The sequence below is a fragment of the Glycine soja genome, unplaced genomic scaffold (genome assembly GCF_004193775.1).
Source record: "Glycine soja cultivar W05 unplaced genomic scaffold, ASM419377v2 tig00040017_1_pilon, whole genome shotgun sequence".
Taxonomy (NCBI): domain Eukaryota; kingdom Viridiplantae; phylum Streptophyta; class Magnoliopsida; order Fabales; family Fabaceae; genus Glycine; species Glycine soja.
The window spans coordinates 1-11,195 of NW_021144294.1; the positions used below are offsets into that span (position 1 = coordinate 1).

An 11,195-nucleotide genomic window follows, 5' to 3' on the forward strand; every position below is an offset into this window, starting at 1 on the left:
TTCTTAATTTTTATTTTAATCTCTATTTAAATAGTTATTATTTTTATTCTCTTTTTTTTAGAAGATTATTTTTAGTCTTTATTTCAATATTGTTGAAACACTAAAAATATTGCGTCTTTAATTGAAATACCTAAGTCTGGATCGAGGTAAAGAAAAAATATAATTTTATATTCAATTTCTTACCTCGATATCAAAAGAGTGAAAAAAGAAAAACCTAAAACATATTGTATATGGAATGAAGCAGAATCTTTTAATTTTATTCTTTCAAGTCCCATTATGATTTTTATAAGTTAAATTTTAATTTATGTTTCTTAAATTGTAATAATTTAAAAAATGTTTGATAATATGTGAATACTTTTTAATTTTATTATATTTTGAATAGAAAATATTTGACATTAAAAATATAAAACCATATAATATTATTATTTAATCAGTCATAAAATATTTATTTAAATAAATTAATTAAATATTTATCATATAGAAATCTATTTTATAAATACTTACTCTATCTTCTTCTCTTCCCTATTTATTTTTCATTTTTGCTCTTCATCTCTTTTGTTTACTACATTACACCAACCGTCAGATCTTTCATATCTCACTTTTATGCCATCTTTCACTTTCATTAGGTGTATATTTAATGAACATAGAATCATCCTTTTTATCATTATTTATGCCATTAATAAATTCTTTAGCACACTTTTTTTTAAATACTACATGTATTTTCAAAGAGGTTATCCACAAGATTGATTATCAATAAAATATGTTTACTTCATGCTTATAATATAATTATTATAAAAAAAAATTCAAATTTTATAATTTTAATAAATTTTAATATTATGTGTTGAAAATAACTTTATTTTTTTTCAGTATAGCTATTTCAATTTTGTTTTCTTGATATTCATCTTCTTTTAACAAAGATCACAGGTTTTCTATTTGATGAGAAAATAATACTGCTAGAATAAAATAAAATTATTGTCTATAACAAAATCAACCTAAAAAAATATGGGTTAAATAGAAAAACAAACGCAGGTCACAGGTGCTAGTTGTTCCTTCGTATTCATCGGGTTTGAGATTCACGCTCTTTTTTATTACTCTGGCCTAACGGAAAAGCCTCCACATCTACATATATAAATACTACCAAAAATTCAGTTGCACACTCTGCTATTTCCACCACCATAACCTCGCTCTCTTCACCCTCTTCTTCTTCTTCTTCTTCTTCTTCACTTTGTAACTTTCGAATCTTCTTCCTTCCACCGCAATGGCCACCGCCACGCTTAGCCCCGCCGACGCCGACAAGCTCTCCAACCTCAAATCCTCCGTCGCTGCATTGAGCCAAATCAGGTCCTCACTCTTTCTCTTTTTCCGATTTTCCGCATCTCTTATCTCATTTGCATTTCTCGCAATCTCGAATCCGAACCTCATCGCTGTTGTTGTTGTTATTTGCAGTGAGAATGAGAAGAATGGATTCACAAGCCTCGTTGCTCGTTACCTTCAGGTGCGTCAACTTTAACCGTTTTAACCGTTAACGTTCGTTACGCTTGTGATTGTGATTTTCCTTTCATTTATCTTCAGTTACGTGTGTTCACTATTAATTCCACCGTGTTACGATTTTCCGATTATTGTTTATTTTATTTTATTATATATTTTTTCTTATTAACTTTTGATCCTTTTTGAACGTGCAGTGGCGAAGCACAGCATGTTGAGTGGAGTAAGATCGAGACGCCTACGGATGAAGTAGTGGTGCCTTATGACTCTTTGGCACCGACTCCTGACGGTAATTAATCTTTGTCTTCTGTTTGATTGATTAGGTGGATTTAAGAATGAACCATCAATTTTGTCCCCGAACTGTTGATCTCTCAAATGATCCTTAAAGTAATGAAGTTGTTTAAGTAAATCTCTAAGGAATTGAATATCCATCACTTTAGTCCCTCTATTAATGTATGAAGATTTGTTTTTGGAATACAAGTGAGAGGTGAAGTCCCATCTCGAGTAAGAATGAGAAGGTTGAACACCATATAAGTGAGTATAAAGACTATAAACCCGAATCTTAAGGTTTTAAGTTAAAGTGTGGTATCAAACTTCCTTATGTGATTACTCATGACCCATTGAAATAACAAAGCTCGGTCTTACAAATCTGGTGTTAACCCCCATGGATTTTCCAACATTTTTTAATAGTTAGGGGAACTACTTATATACTTTGTTTTACTTTAGGGACTATTTAGCAAAGAGAGTAATAGTTTATGGATGAAATTGATGGTTTACTCTTGATTTAATGATTTAGAAGATCGATGGTGTGTTTACTACGTGAACCGAAATTGGTTGATGCAGGTTCTTTGGAGGTGAAGAACCTCTTGGACAAGCTTGTGGTGTTGAAGCTCAATGGAGGCTTGGGGGACAACTATGGGTTGTACTGGCCCAAAGTATGCTGAATCTAATTTTTTATATTATTTTTACTTAAGACTTGGATGATTGAGACTTTCGTCTGTGTGTGATTCTTGCTTGATGCTAACTGGAAAGATCAACTTTCTAAATTTTAACGGTGAAGAATCAGACACTATATTTGATCAATTTCTTGAAAAAACTTTTCCATGCCTTGAGAATGTTTCTTCAGCAAGACTTATTTAGGAATTTTCAGCTAGGTTCCTAAACTTAATTGGCTCCTTGATTGAGTTCCTAGAGTTTTGAAACCGCCATAAATTGTCAACATATCAAAAATAGAAATTATGGCGAACATAAAATTAATCCAATGACATGGATTTGGAGGGGGGGGGGGGGATGGAGTTATCATATACTCTCAATAAATATTTTAACTTAGCTTTTTTGGATGTCTTGCATTAAGCCTTAATTTTTTTATGTATTAAATGCAGATCTGTCATTGAAGTTCGTGATGGGTTGACATTTCTTGATTTAATTGTCGTCCAAATTGAGGTTGTTTTACAGTCCTTTCTTGCTTGGCTTTTATTCAGTGTTTGCAATTCATGTGAGCTTTCCACTGATAGCTTAAATTGTTGTAGAACCTCAATTCCAAATACGGAAGCAATGTTCCGTTGCTTTTAATGAACTCATTCAACACTCATGATGACACTCAAAAGGTACAAGAGCTTTACCTTGGACCCCATTGCTATTTGCTTGGTAGAATTATGGGCTGAATTTGTCAAAATCTAAAAATTTGTCTGATTGTAGATTGTTGAGAAATATAAAAACTCAATATTGAGATTCATACGTTTAACCAGGTTTGTACCTCTGTTATTGCACTAATATATTATTAATTTGCTGGACTTTGAGATTTAGTTTTTTATTTGATATTTTGTTGCATGGACTCTAATGTATGCAGAGTCAATATCCTCGTTTGGTTGTTGATGACTTTTTGCCATTCCCATCCAAGGGGCAGACAGGCAGGGACGGGTGGTATGAATTTGTATTTTGCCTCTGCTATATTATTGCATGACTGCACGTAACTAGTTTCACTAGAACTATGCACCTTTATTTATTTTTTGAATTAGCAGTTTAGCACTTGTGTAAAGTGTAATGATAAGACAAATAATTCAAGAAACTTATCCAGAGGAATTCATGTTAATCTTTTTGAAAATTATTTTGTGGATGACATTACCATTTTGCAATTGAATCCTAACAAACCTTGAGCATGTCTCTGCTAATAGTAATAGTTTTCCTTGTTTGGCTTATGATTGATTCCTTTATGCATAGGTACCCTCCTGGCCACGGAGACGTCTTCCCATCATTAGTGAATAGTGGAAAGCTTGATGTGCTATTATCACAGGTTGACACCAGAACTTGATTTATTTCTAGTTGGGCTTTGTCTTATTTTGTTTCTTTGGTGAGTAATTACCATTACTATTTTTTCTTTTTCTTTTTCTTCTCTTACAGGGTAAGGAGTATGTGTTTGTTGCCAATTCAGACAACCTGGGTGCTGTAGTTGACTTGAGTATCCTTATTTTAAGTTTTCATTCTTTTTTCTGTTATTTTGGTTGTATTAATGGTTTATTTATGTGTGAAAGTTGATCACTAATGTCCCCAGTACCCTTAACTGGTTAATTTAGAAATCTTAAATCATTTGATTGAGCACAAGAATGAATACTGTATGGAGGTAAAGAAAGATGTTTGTTGTCAAACAAATGCATTTAGCTTTAGACTTGCATAATATTGATGTTTTGGGTGCTTTTAATGCAGGTCACTCCCAGACATTGGCTGACGTGAAAGGTGGCACTCTGATTTCTTATGAAGGAAGGGTTCAGGCATGTAACAGTTGCTGATTTCATTTCTTTTCAATCATGATTTATCTGATTAATTCAGTACACTGACTGTAGCAAATGTCTAAATGTCTCTTTAATGTGATATATTCCATGCACAGTTTTTATCCCAAAAGGAAACAAAAATTTGATTGAGAGTTTCATAATTGTCCTGCTGCCTCCCTCCCTCTTTGGTTTCTTGCCTTAAAAGAAAATATAAGTATGATCATTTAGAATTATAAGAAATTGGCTGTAAGTGACATTTAGCTTTGATTGTTTGATGCAGCTCCTGGAAATTGCCCAAGTACCAGATGAACATGTAAGCTTCTAGATCTTCTGTATTCTTTCATCAGTTCATGGATCTCTTCCCCTTCCCAAGTGTACCCAATTGTATGCATTTGTTTAGTAGATTATGAAGTATCATGATTTACTATGTGTGCATTTGACTGAGAAGGCAATGACTTGCTTGATGTCAGATCGTGTTTTTGCTATTTCTATTGTTTTATCTATTATTATAACTACCATAACAAGTATACCAGAGTAAGGTTTATACAATAGTGTAGTATTGTAAAAAAAAGAAGCTATCCCTCCTTCTCCTTTCTTTGCATATGAATTCACCTTTTCCAAGTTGATGCTCACTTTGTAGCAGTAAGCAAGACTTTTTTTTTATCATAATATGTTCATAATTTATGGTGAAGTCGGGAGCATACTTTTATTTATTAGCAGTTCTTTTGGAATTTACAAATTATCATTCAATGTCTGTCTTTATCCAGGTCAGTGAATTTAAGTCTATAGAGAAATTCAAAATTTTCAACACAAATAATTTGTAAGTTATGCTAGTTAGTTCCCTAACTGTTTTAAATTGTATACTCATTTGGGCTATTGAGTATTGACAATGTATAATCTACAGGTGGGTAAACTTGAAAGCAATTAAAAGGCTTGTTGAAAGCTGATGCTCTGAAGATGGAAATTATTCCCAATCCAAAGGTGCAAATTGGACATTTTTTACTGATAATTTGATAGGAAATAGCCCATCTTTTCCTTTTTTGTTTTTCTTGGACATGTGTATTAGATTGTGGGTTAATTGCTATACTCTGACATTCAGTTGGAATATTGCTGACAAAATTTGTGAATTTTAGGAAGTCGATGGAGTAAAAGTTCTTCAATTGGAAACTGCAGCTGGTGCAGCAATAAGGGTACTGAATTTTATTAAGATATTACTTATATGTAGTCAATGCTGAAACTTCTGTTCTAGAGCTTTTAACATAATACTAGTATCTTTTAACAGTTCTTTGACAAAGCTATCGGAATTAATGTGCCTCGATCTCGCTTCCTTCCCGTGAAGGCAACTTCAGACTTGCTTCTTGTCCAGGTTAAAGCTTTTCTGTTTCAAGCCATGAGAACTTTTTGGAAGTGATATACTTGTCTTTGTTAACACAATCAGTTGTTTGTTTTGCAGTCGGACCTTTACACTTTACAAGATGGATTGGTTATTAGGAACCAAGCTAGGCAAATCCTGAAAATCCTTCCATTGAATTGGGGCCAGAATTTAAGAAGGTTAAGAGCTATATTACTATTAACTTTGTGTTAGGCGGTGAATATGAGTTTGACTTTCCCAGTCTCCTTCGCAGGTTAGCAACTTCTTGAGCCGGTTCAAGTCAATCCCAGTATTGTTGAGCTTGACAGTCTAAAAGTGGCAGGCGATGTATGGTTTGGAGCTGGTGTAATCCTTAAGGTTTGGGATTTAATTCCTTACTTATATCTGATTTTTGTTTATTTTTTCTTTCATTCTTATGGCAGGAGACTGGATAAATGCTTACTGTTACTGCCATGATTACTAGTTATAGAGTTTCTCTCTTGAATATTTAATTCCTCATGTAAATGATTTAAGTGAAAGTTGCATGAAGCATGATAGTGCTGTAGGAGCTCAGAATTCTCTGCAGAAAGTTTTTTTCTTCAAGATTTGAACCCATAACCTGGACACTGGGCTTAATGTTGCATCAAGCTCACTCTCAACCAAATACAGTCGAAATGTTCTTTTGAAAAATATTTTTGTTAATTCTAAAATTTATCTAATGCTTTTGTTTGTTGGTAGTAAAACTAATCACAAAGGAAAGCCATGCAATTATTTATTGATTTCCAAACTAACCCTGTTCATTTTTAGAACTAGGCTCCCTGTTTTTTTGTTCTCACTGTTAGTAATTTATTTTGTCTTCATGTTTTTTATGAGTCAAGATAATTTATCAAAATCTTATTATTTGGCCTTTTGACATCTATCAACCGTGATCTTTCTGGTGCCTTAACAGGGAAAAGCAAGTATTCTTGCAAAACCGGGTGTGAAGCTGGAAATACCTGACGGAGCTGTGATCGCAGACAAGGTATTTTACTTTACATATTGATCTTATTAGTACCTACTAGAGCTTGTCATTAGGCCTAAAACTCTTCACGCGCAGGAAATTAATGGCCCTGAGGACCTGTGAGAGAAAGCTGATGATGAGTTTTGAAATCCATGTGACTGTGCAATCTTTGAGTATTGACAGTCTTAAACTAAAATTTGTGTATTGCTTCTAGTTTGGTAGGGGTAAAAATAAGAAGGCAGTTTCTACTGAGCATGTCTGAAGACTAAGCTTTGTATTTCTCATAATTTTGTTTTTAAACATTTCTTACAAGGACTCAAGGAGGATCCGATCATGTTTTCTTTCCATATCATATTAAGCGTTTACGCCTTCATCTTTTGTTGAGTAATTTGTGTTCCTCTGTGTTTTTGGGTGGTTACCGTGAGGTATTAAATTAGTGAAGTGATGAATAAAAAAATGAGTGAGGTTAATTCATCCGAAGAAGAAAAAAAATCGAAAACTAGTTAGTGTTTTAGTTGCCCCGTTCTCTCGTTTTCTCCCGTTAACAGTTTATTTATTGGTTAAATCTTAAATCCTACACTAAAAACTTATTAAGTCAGTACTAATTTGGTCTATGTCACCGTTAATTCTTTTTGTATTTTTAGCTTGGTTTCTACTTTCTACTATGTATGCGGTGTTTTTTTTTTTTATATATATATAAATGTTATAAATTACATGTATAAGAGACTAAATTTAAGAATGTATAAAGAAGTTAATGGTTAATGACGACAATAATCAAATTGGTAACATTTATACATATATGAACTAATGATAAATTTTCATGTATATCCTAACCTTATACTTGGGGTTGTTGGGCTACAAAGTATAATTGGAGTTTAGGCCATGTGTGATGTGTCCCATTTTTATTGATTAATTTTACTTCCCACGCAATTGGCAAAGTTTTCCCGCGCTCTCCGCCCCTCTTTACTGTTAGGCGCTACTTCCTTGAAAAGTTGAGCGAAAAAAAAAAAATGCACTAAAAGAAAGAAATAAAACTCCTAACCCCTCACACTATAAGAGAAACCAAAATATCAAAAAATCTATCTTAAATCTACTAACTAAAATTATACTGTGCACGCATCAAATACAATAACGTTAGAAATAAAGAGTTATATTGAAAAAGTCTCAAGTTTTATGTGTGGACTAAAAATAATGTCAAAATAAAATATAAAAGTAAAAAAATATTTTCATTCTATAAACTAATTTTTAGTATTTATTTAAATTCAAATTCACATTTAAAATAAAAGAAGATAAATGAAAGGATAATACTCATCCCAAAATTAACTTTTAGAGTTAAATTATATTCGATTTAACATTCTAAGATGGAATAAGAAAATTTTTTTTTATTCCTAAAAATTATAATTCTTAAGAATCATAGATCATTCTTATGGATAAATTATATAAGTTTTTTGGAATCAAATAATAATATATCTTTACTAGTTATTTTAATTATTTATCGTATTAAATTATTTAATAAGTTTTTTAACTAAAAAAGTCAAATTCCAACATTCGCATGGATCAAATTAAATAATTTAAATAAAAAGAGAAAACAAAATAGTAGTTTTAAAACAAAAAAAAATAAAAAATAAAAATAGAAGAACCGCCAAAGCTGTGAGCACGAGTAGGCTAAAGGAGTAGAAAGCAAATAAAAAATAAACTTGTTACTGTGTTAGTGAGTGGTGTTTCTGTGTCTCTTTCTCATCCTTTACACAGCACATAGTCTTCTACAATACATACATATCCAAACGACAGCGTTTTCTTTCCATTCCTCGGAAGGTTCGAGAATCACGGTGAGATAAAGAGATGCGTGACGAAAGCAACGAGTGAACATCACTCACTCACTGAGTCACTGTCCATGTTCCGTTAATTGGACTTGTGCGTTCGTTTCTTCTTTGCGCTTATCCTTTCCGCGCATTTTCAGAACAAAACCCTAATCCTCCATTTTTTCCCGTTTTCAGCCTCCAAAACCCTATCTCTAACTTCGTTACGCTTTTCCCCGCTGAACAGGTTCTTTTTCCTCTGTTCTCAATTGTAGCTGAGTTTATTTTTTTTTTCCGCATTTGGTCTGAATCCATAGTTATGATGTTCTGCGAATATTAGACTTCATTATAATAATGTTGAGTTGGAGTTGCGATGAATAACTTTATATATATATATATATATATATATATATATATATATATATATATATATATATATATATATATATATATATTATATATATATATATAATATATATATATATATACAAACACACACACACACATACATACATACTCGGGCTGACAAGTATGTTATATTTTGTACCTTTGTTTGGAGGCTGGTATTGTGTGTCTTTTAGGGTTCTGCAAGGTTGCAAGGTTTTAAATAGAGGCCGCGGTTGCGGTTTTGTCGCGTTTTATGATATTGTGGGAAATTACGGACAAATGTCGATGTGACCACAATTGTGGTTGCATTGCAGTCGCGGACACTCTGAAAACCTTGATGCTGTGACCTAAATTGTTGTTTGGAGGTTTGTTCTTTTAGGGTACTGCAAGGTTTTTGATAGGGGTGAAGGTTGTGGTTTGTTTGCGTTCAATGATATTGCGGGAAATTATGGACAAATGTCGATGTGGCCATAATTGTGGTTGCATTACGTCGCGGACACTCCAAAAACCTTGATGCTGTGACCTATATCATTGCTCCTGACTTTTTTTTTAAAACCTTGGGGTAGTGAAAAGGCATTCTGATTTGTGAGTATATAAGCTGTAGCAATTATAGGTGGAAAGGCTTCTGCTAGTGATTTTATATTCTTATTTAGAAAAAGTGATTAGAAAATGTACTGTTCAGTGTGCACTTTGAAGTAGTACGATAGTTTGTTTTGCTTGATTTTCTGCAAGATGTATGTTTTCATCTCTTAGTGGTTCTAGTATTAAGTTCTGTATTGGTAAAGCTCTTTTTTGTTGCCAGATTATCCAGTAGCCTTGGATCAGCTTGGTTGCAATTTATTAATTTAAGGTTAAAGTATGTTTTTCGTCCCTATAAATATCGAAATGTTCGGAATTCGCTTAAAGTATGCCCGAGTCATTCATCCCTATGAGATGTTGTTGAAGTATTGGCGATCAGAATTGCCATTCCTTGGATTACGGGGTTGAACCAAGCTCATGCTTTTACAAAAAGGTTCATCAAGTCAAGTTGAAATATGGAAGTAACCGTCTTGCAAAATTGGGGCAAAAGATGAATCAAGTCACATCACTGCTTCGTTTACTGCCAAACATATTTAGGATTGTTTATGTCCTTGTTACTTCCAGTTTCACCTTGACAAAGATGTCATGGACCATGTTGAAAATCTAAATTGATTCAACCCCATATCCTGCGTAAAAAATTCGCAATACTTCAACTGTACATCATTCGCATACATCCATGCTTTTCATTGGTTGCGTTGCTCATTGCATTCTTTCGTTGAAAAATAAAATAAAATAAAATAAAAGGAACTTAATCATTGTTATCAAAAAGAAAAGGACACGCTTTACGGCACCCTTACCGAACTCGTGCTAGAGCTAGAGTAATGGGTGAAGCAGAGGAGGTGCAAGAGAAGATGAAGGCCGACATGGAGGCCATGAAAGAGCAAATGGCCACAATGATGGAGGCCATGATGAGCATGAAGAAGATAATAGAAGCCAATGCGGTTATAGTTGCCGCTACTAGCGCTGTCGCTAAGGTGAACCCGATGCTCCCATCTGGCCTCAAGCAAATGAATCATCCAACCTCAAATATGGTAGGCAAAGATTTGGGAAGTACGGATGACCCCATGATGTGCAAATTCAAAACAAGCACGCCTTCCCGCCATATGGTTTGCCTCCCAAACTATACACCACCCAATGTGTGTACATTCCCAATGAGGATGTCAATAACTCCACTCCCATACTCATTAAGAGCCAACAACCTCAATCTGATCATGCACATGTCTCTCGACCCATGGAGGAGACACATGAAATTCCCCACCACGATCTAGCCAACTTCGAGCCTTGCCTCGGATATGCTGCTGAAGGGCAAGCAGTTGGTGTATACCCCTGCAAAACACTTTGGAGGGCCCTCAATATCATCCACAACCACAACCCTCACGTTCCACAGCGATTAAAAACCCTCATGACTATGGCAGGAATGGGAAAGTTGGATCATCTAGAGGAAAGGATCAGGGCCATTGAAGGAGGTGAAGATTATGCCTTTGCTAACCTAAAAGAGTTGTTCCTAGTACCCAATATCATCACCCTCCCAAGTTCAAGGTGCTGGACTTTGACAAGTACAAGGGACTACTTGTCCCAAGAACCATCTAAAGATGTATTGTCAGAAGATGGGGGAATACGCAAAAGATGAGGAATTGTTGATACATTCCTTCCATGAAAGTCTTACTGGGGTAGCTGTTACCTGGTACACTAACTTGGAACCTTCCCGAGCCCATTCTTGAAAGGACCTAATGGTTGCCTTTGTTAGGCATATTAGTACAATTTTGATATGGTTCTGGATAGGATGCAATTACAGAACATTTGCAAAAAGGGGGACGGATCTTTCA

At 34.1% G+C, this 11,195-nt stretch overlaps 1 pseudogene across 1 annotated transcript; it reads left to right on the top strand.

The window, feature by feature from the left end:
* The first annotated feature begins 1,039 nt into the window (after positions 1-1,039).
* Positions 1,040-6,992, top strand: LOC114404448 (annotated as a pseudogene). Its single transcript, XR_003664973.1, has 21 exons — positions 1,040-1,341; positions 1,447-1,491; positions 1,680-1,774; positions 2,329-2,420; positions 2,868-2,928; positions 3,015-3,092; positions 3,184-3,233; positions 3,335-3,408; positions 3,706-3,778; positions 3,886-3,943; positions 4,059-4,117; positions 4,200-4,253; positions 4,534-4,566; positions 5,021-5,073; positions 5,158-5,234; positions 5,387-5,443; positions 5,536-5,619; positions 5,707-5,804; positions 5,879-5,982; positions 6,554-6,625; positions 6,701-6,992. The product of XR_003664973.1 is annotated as a UTP--glucose-1-phosphate uridylyltransferase-like (transcript).
* Positions 6,993-11,195: the final 4,203 nt, after the last annotated feature.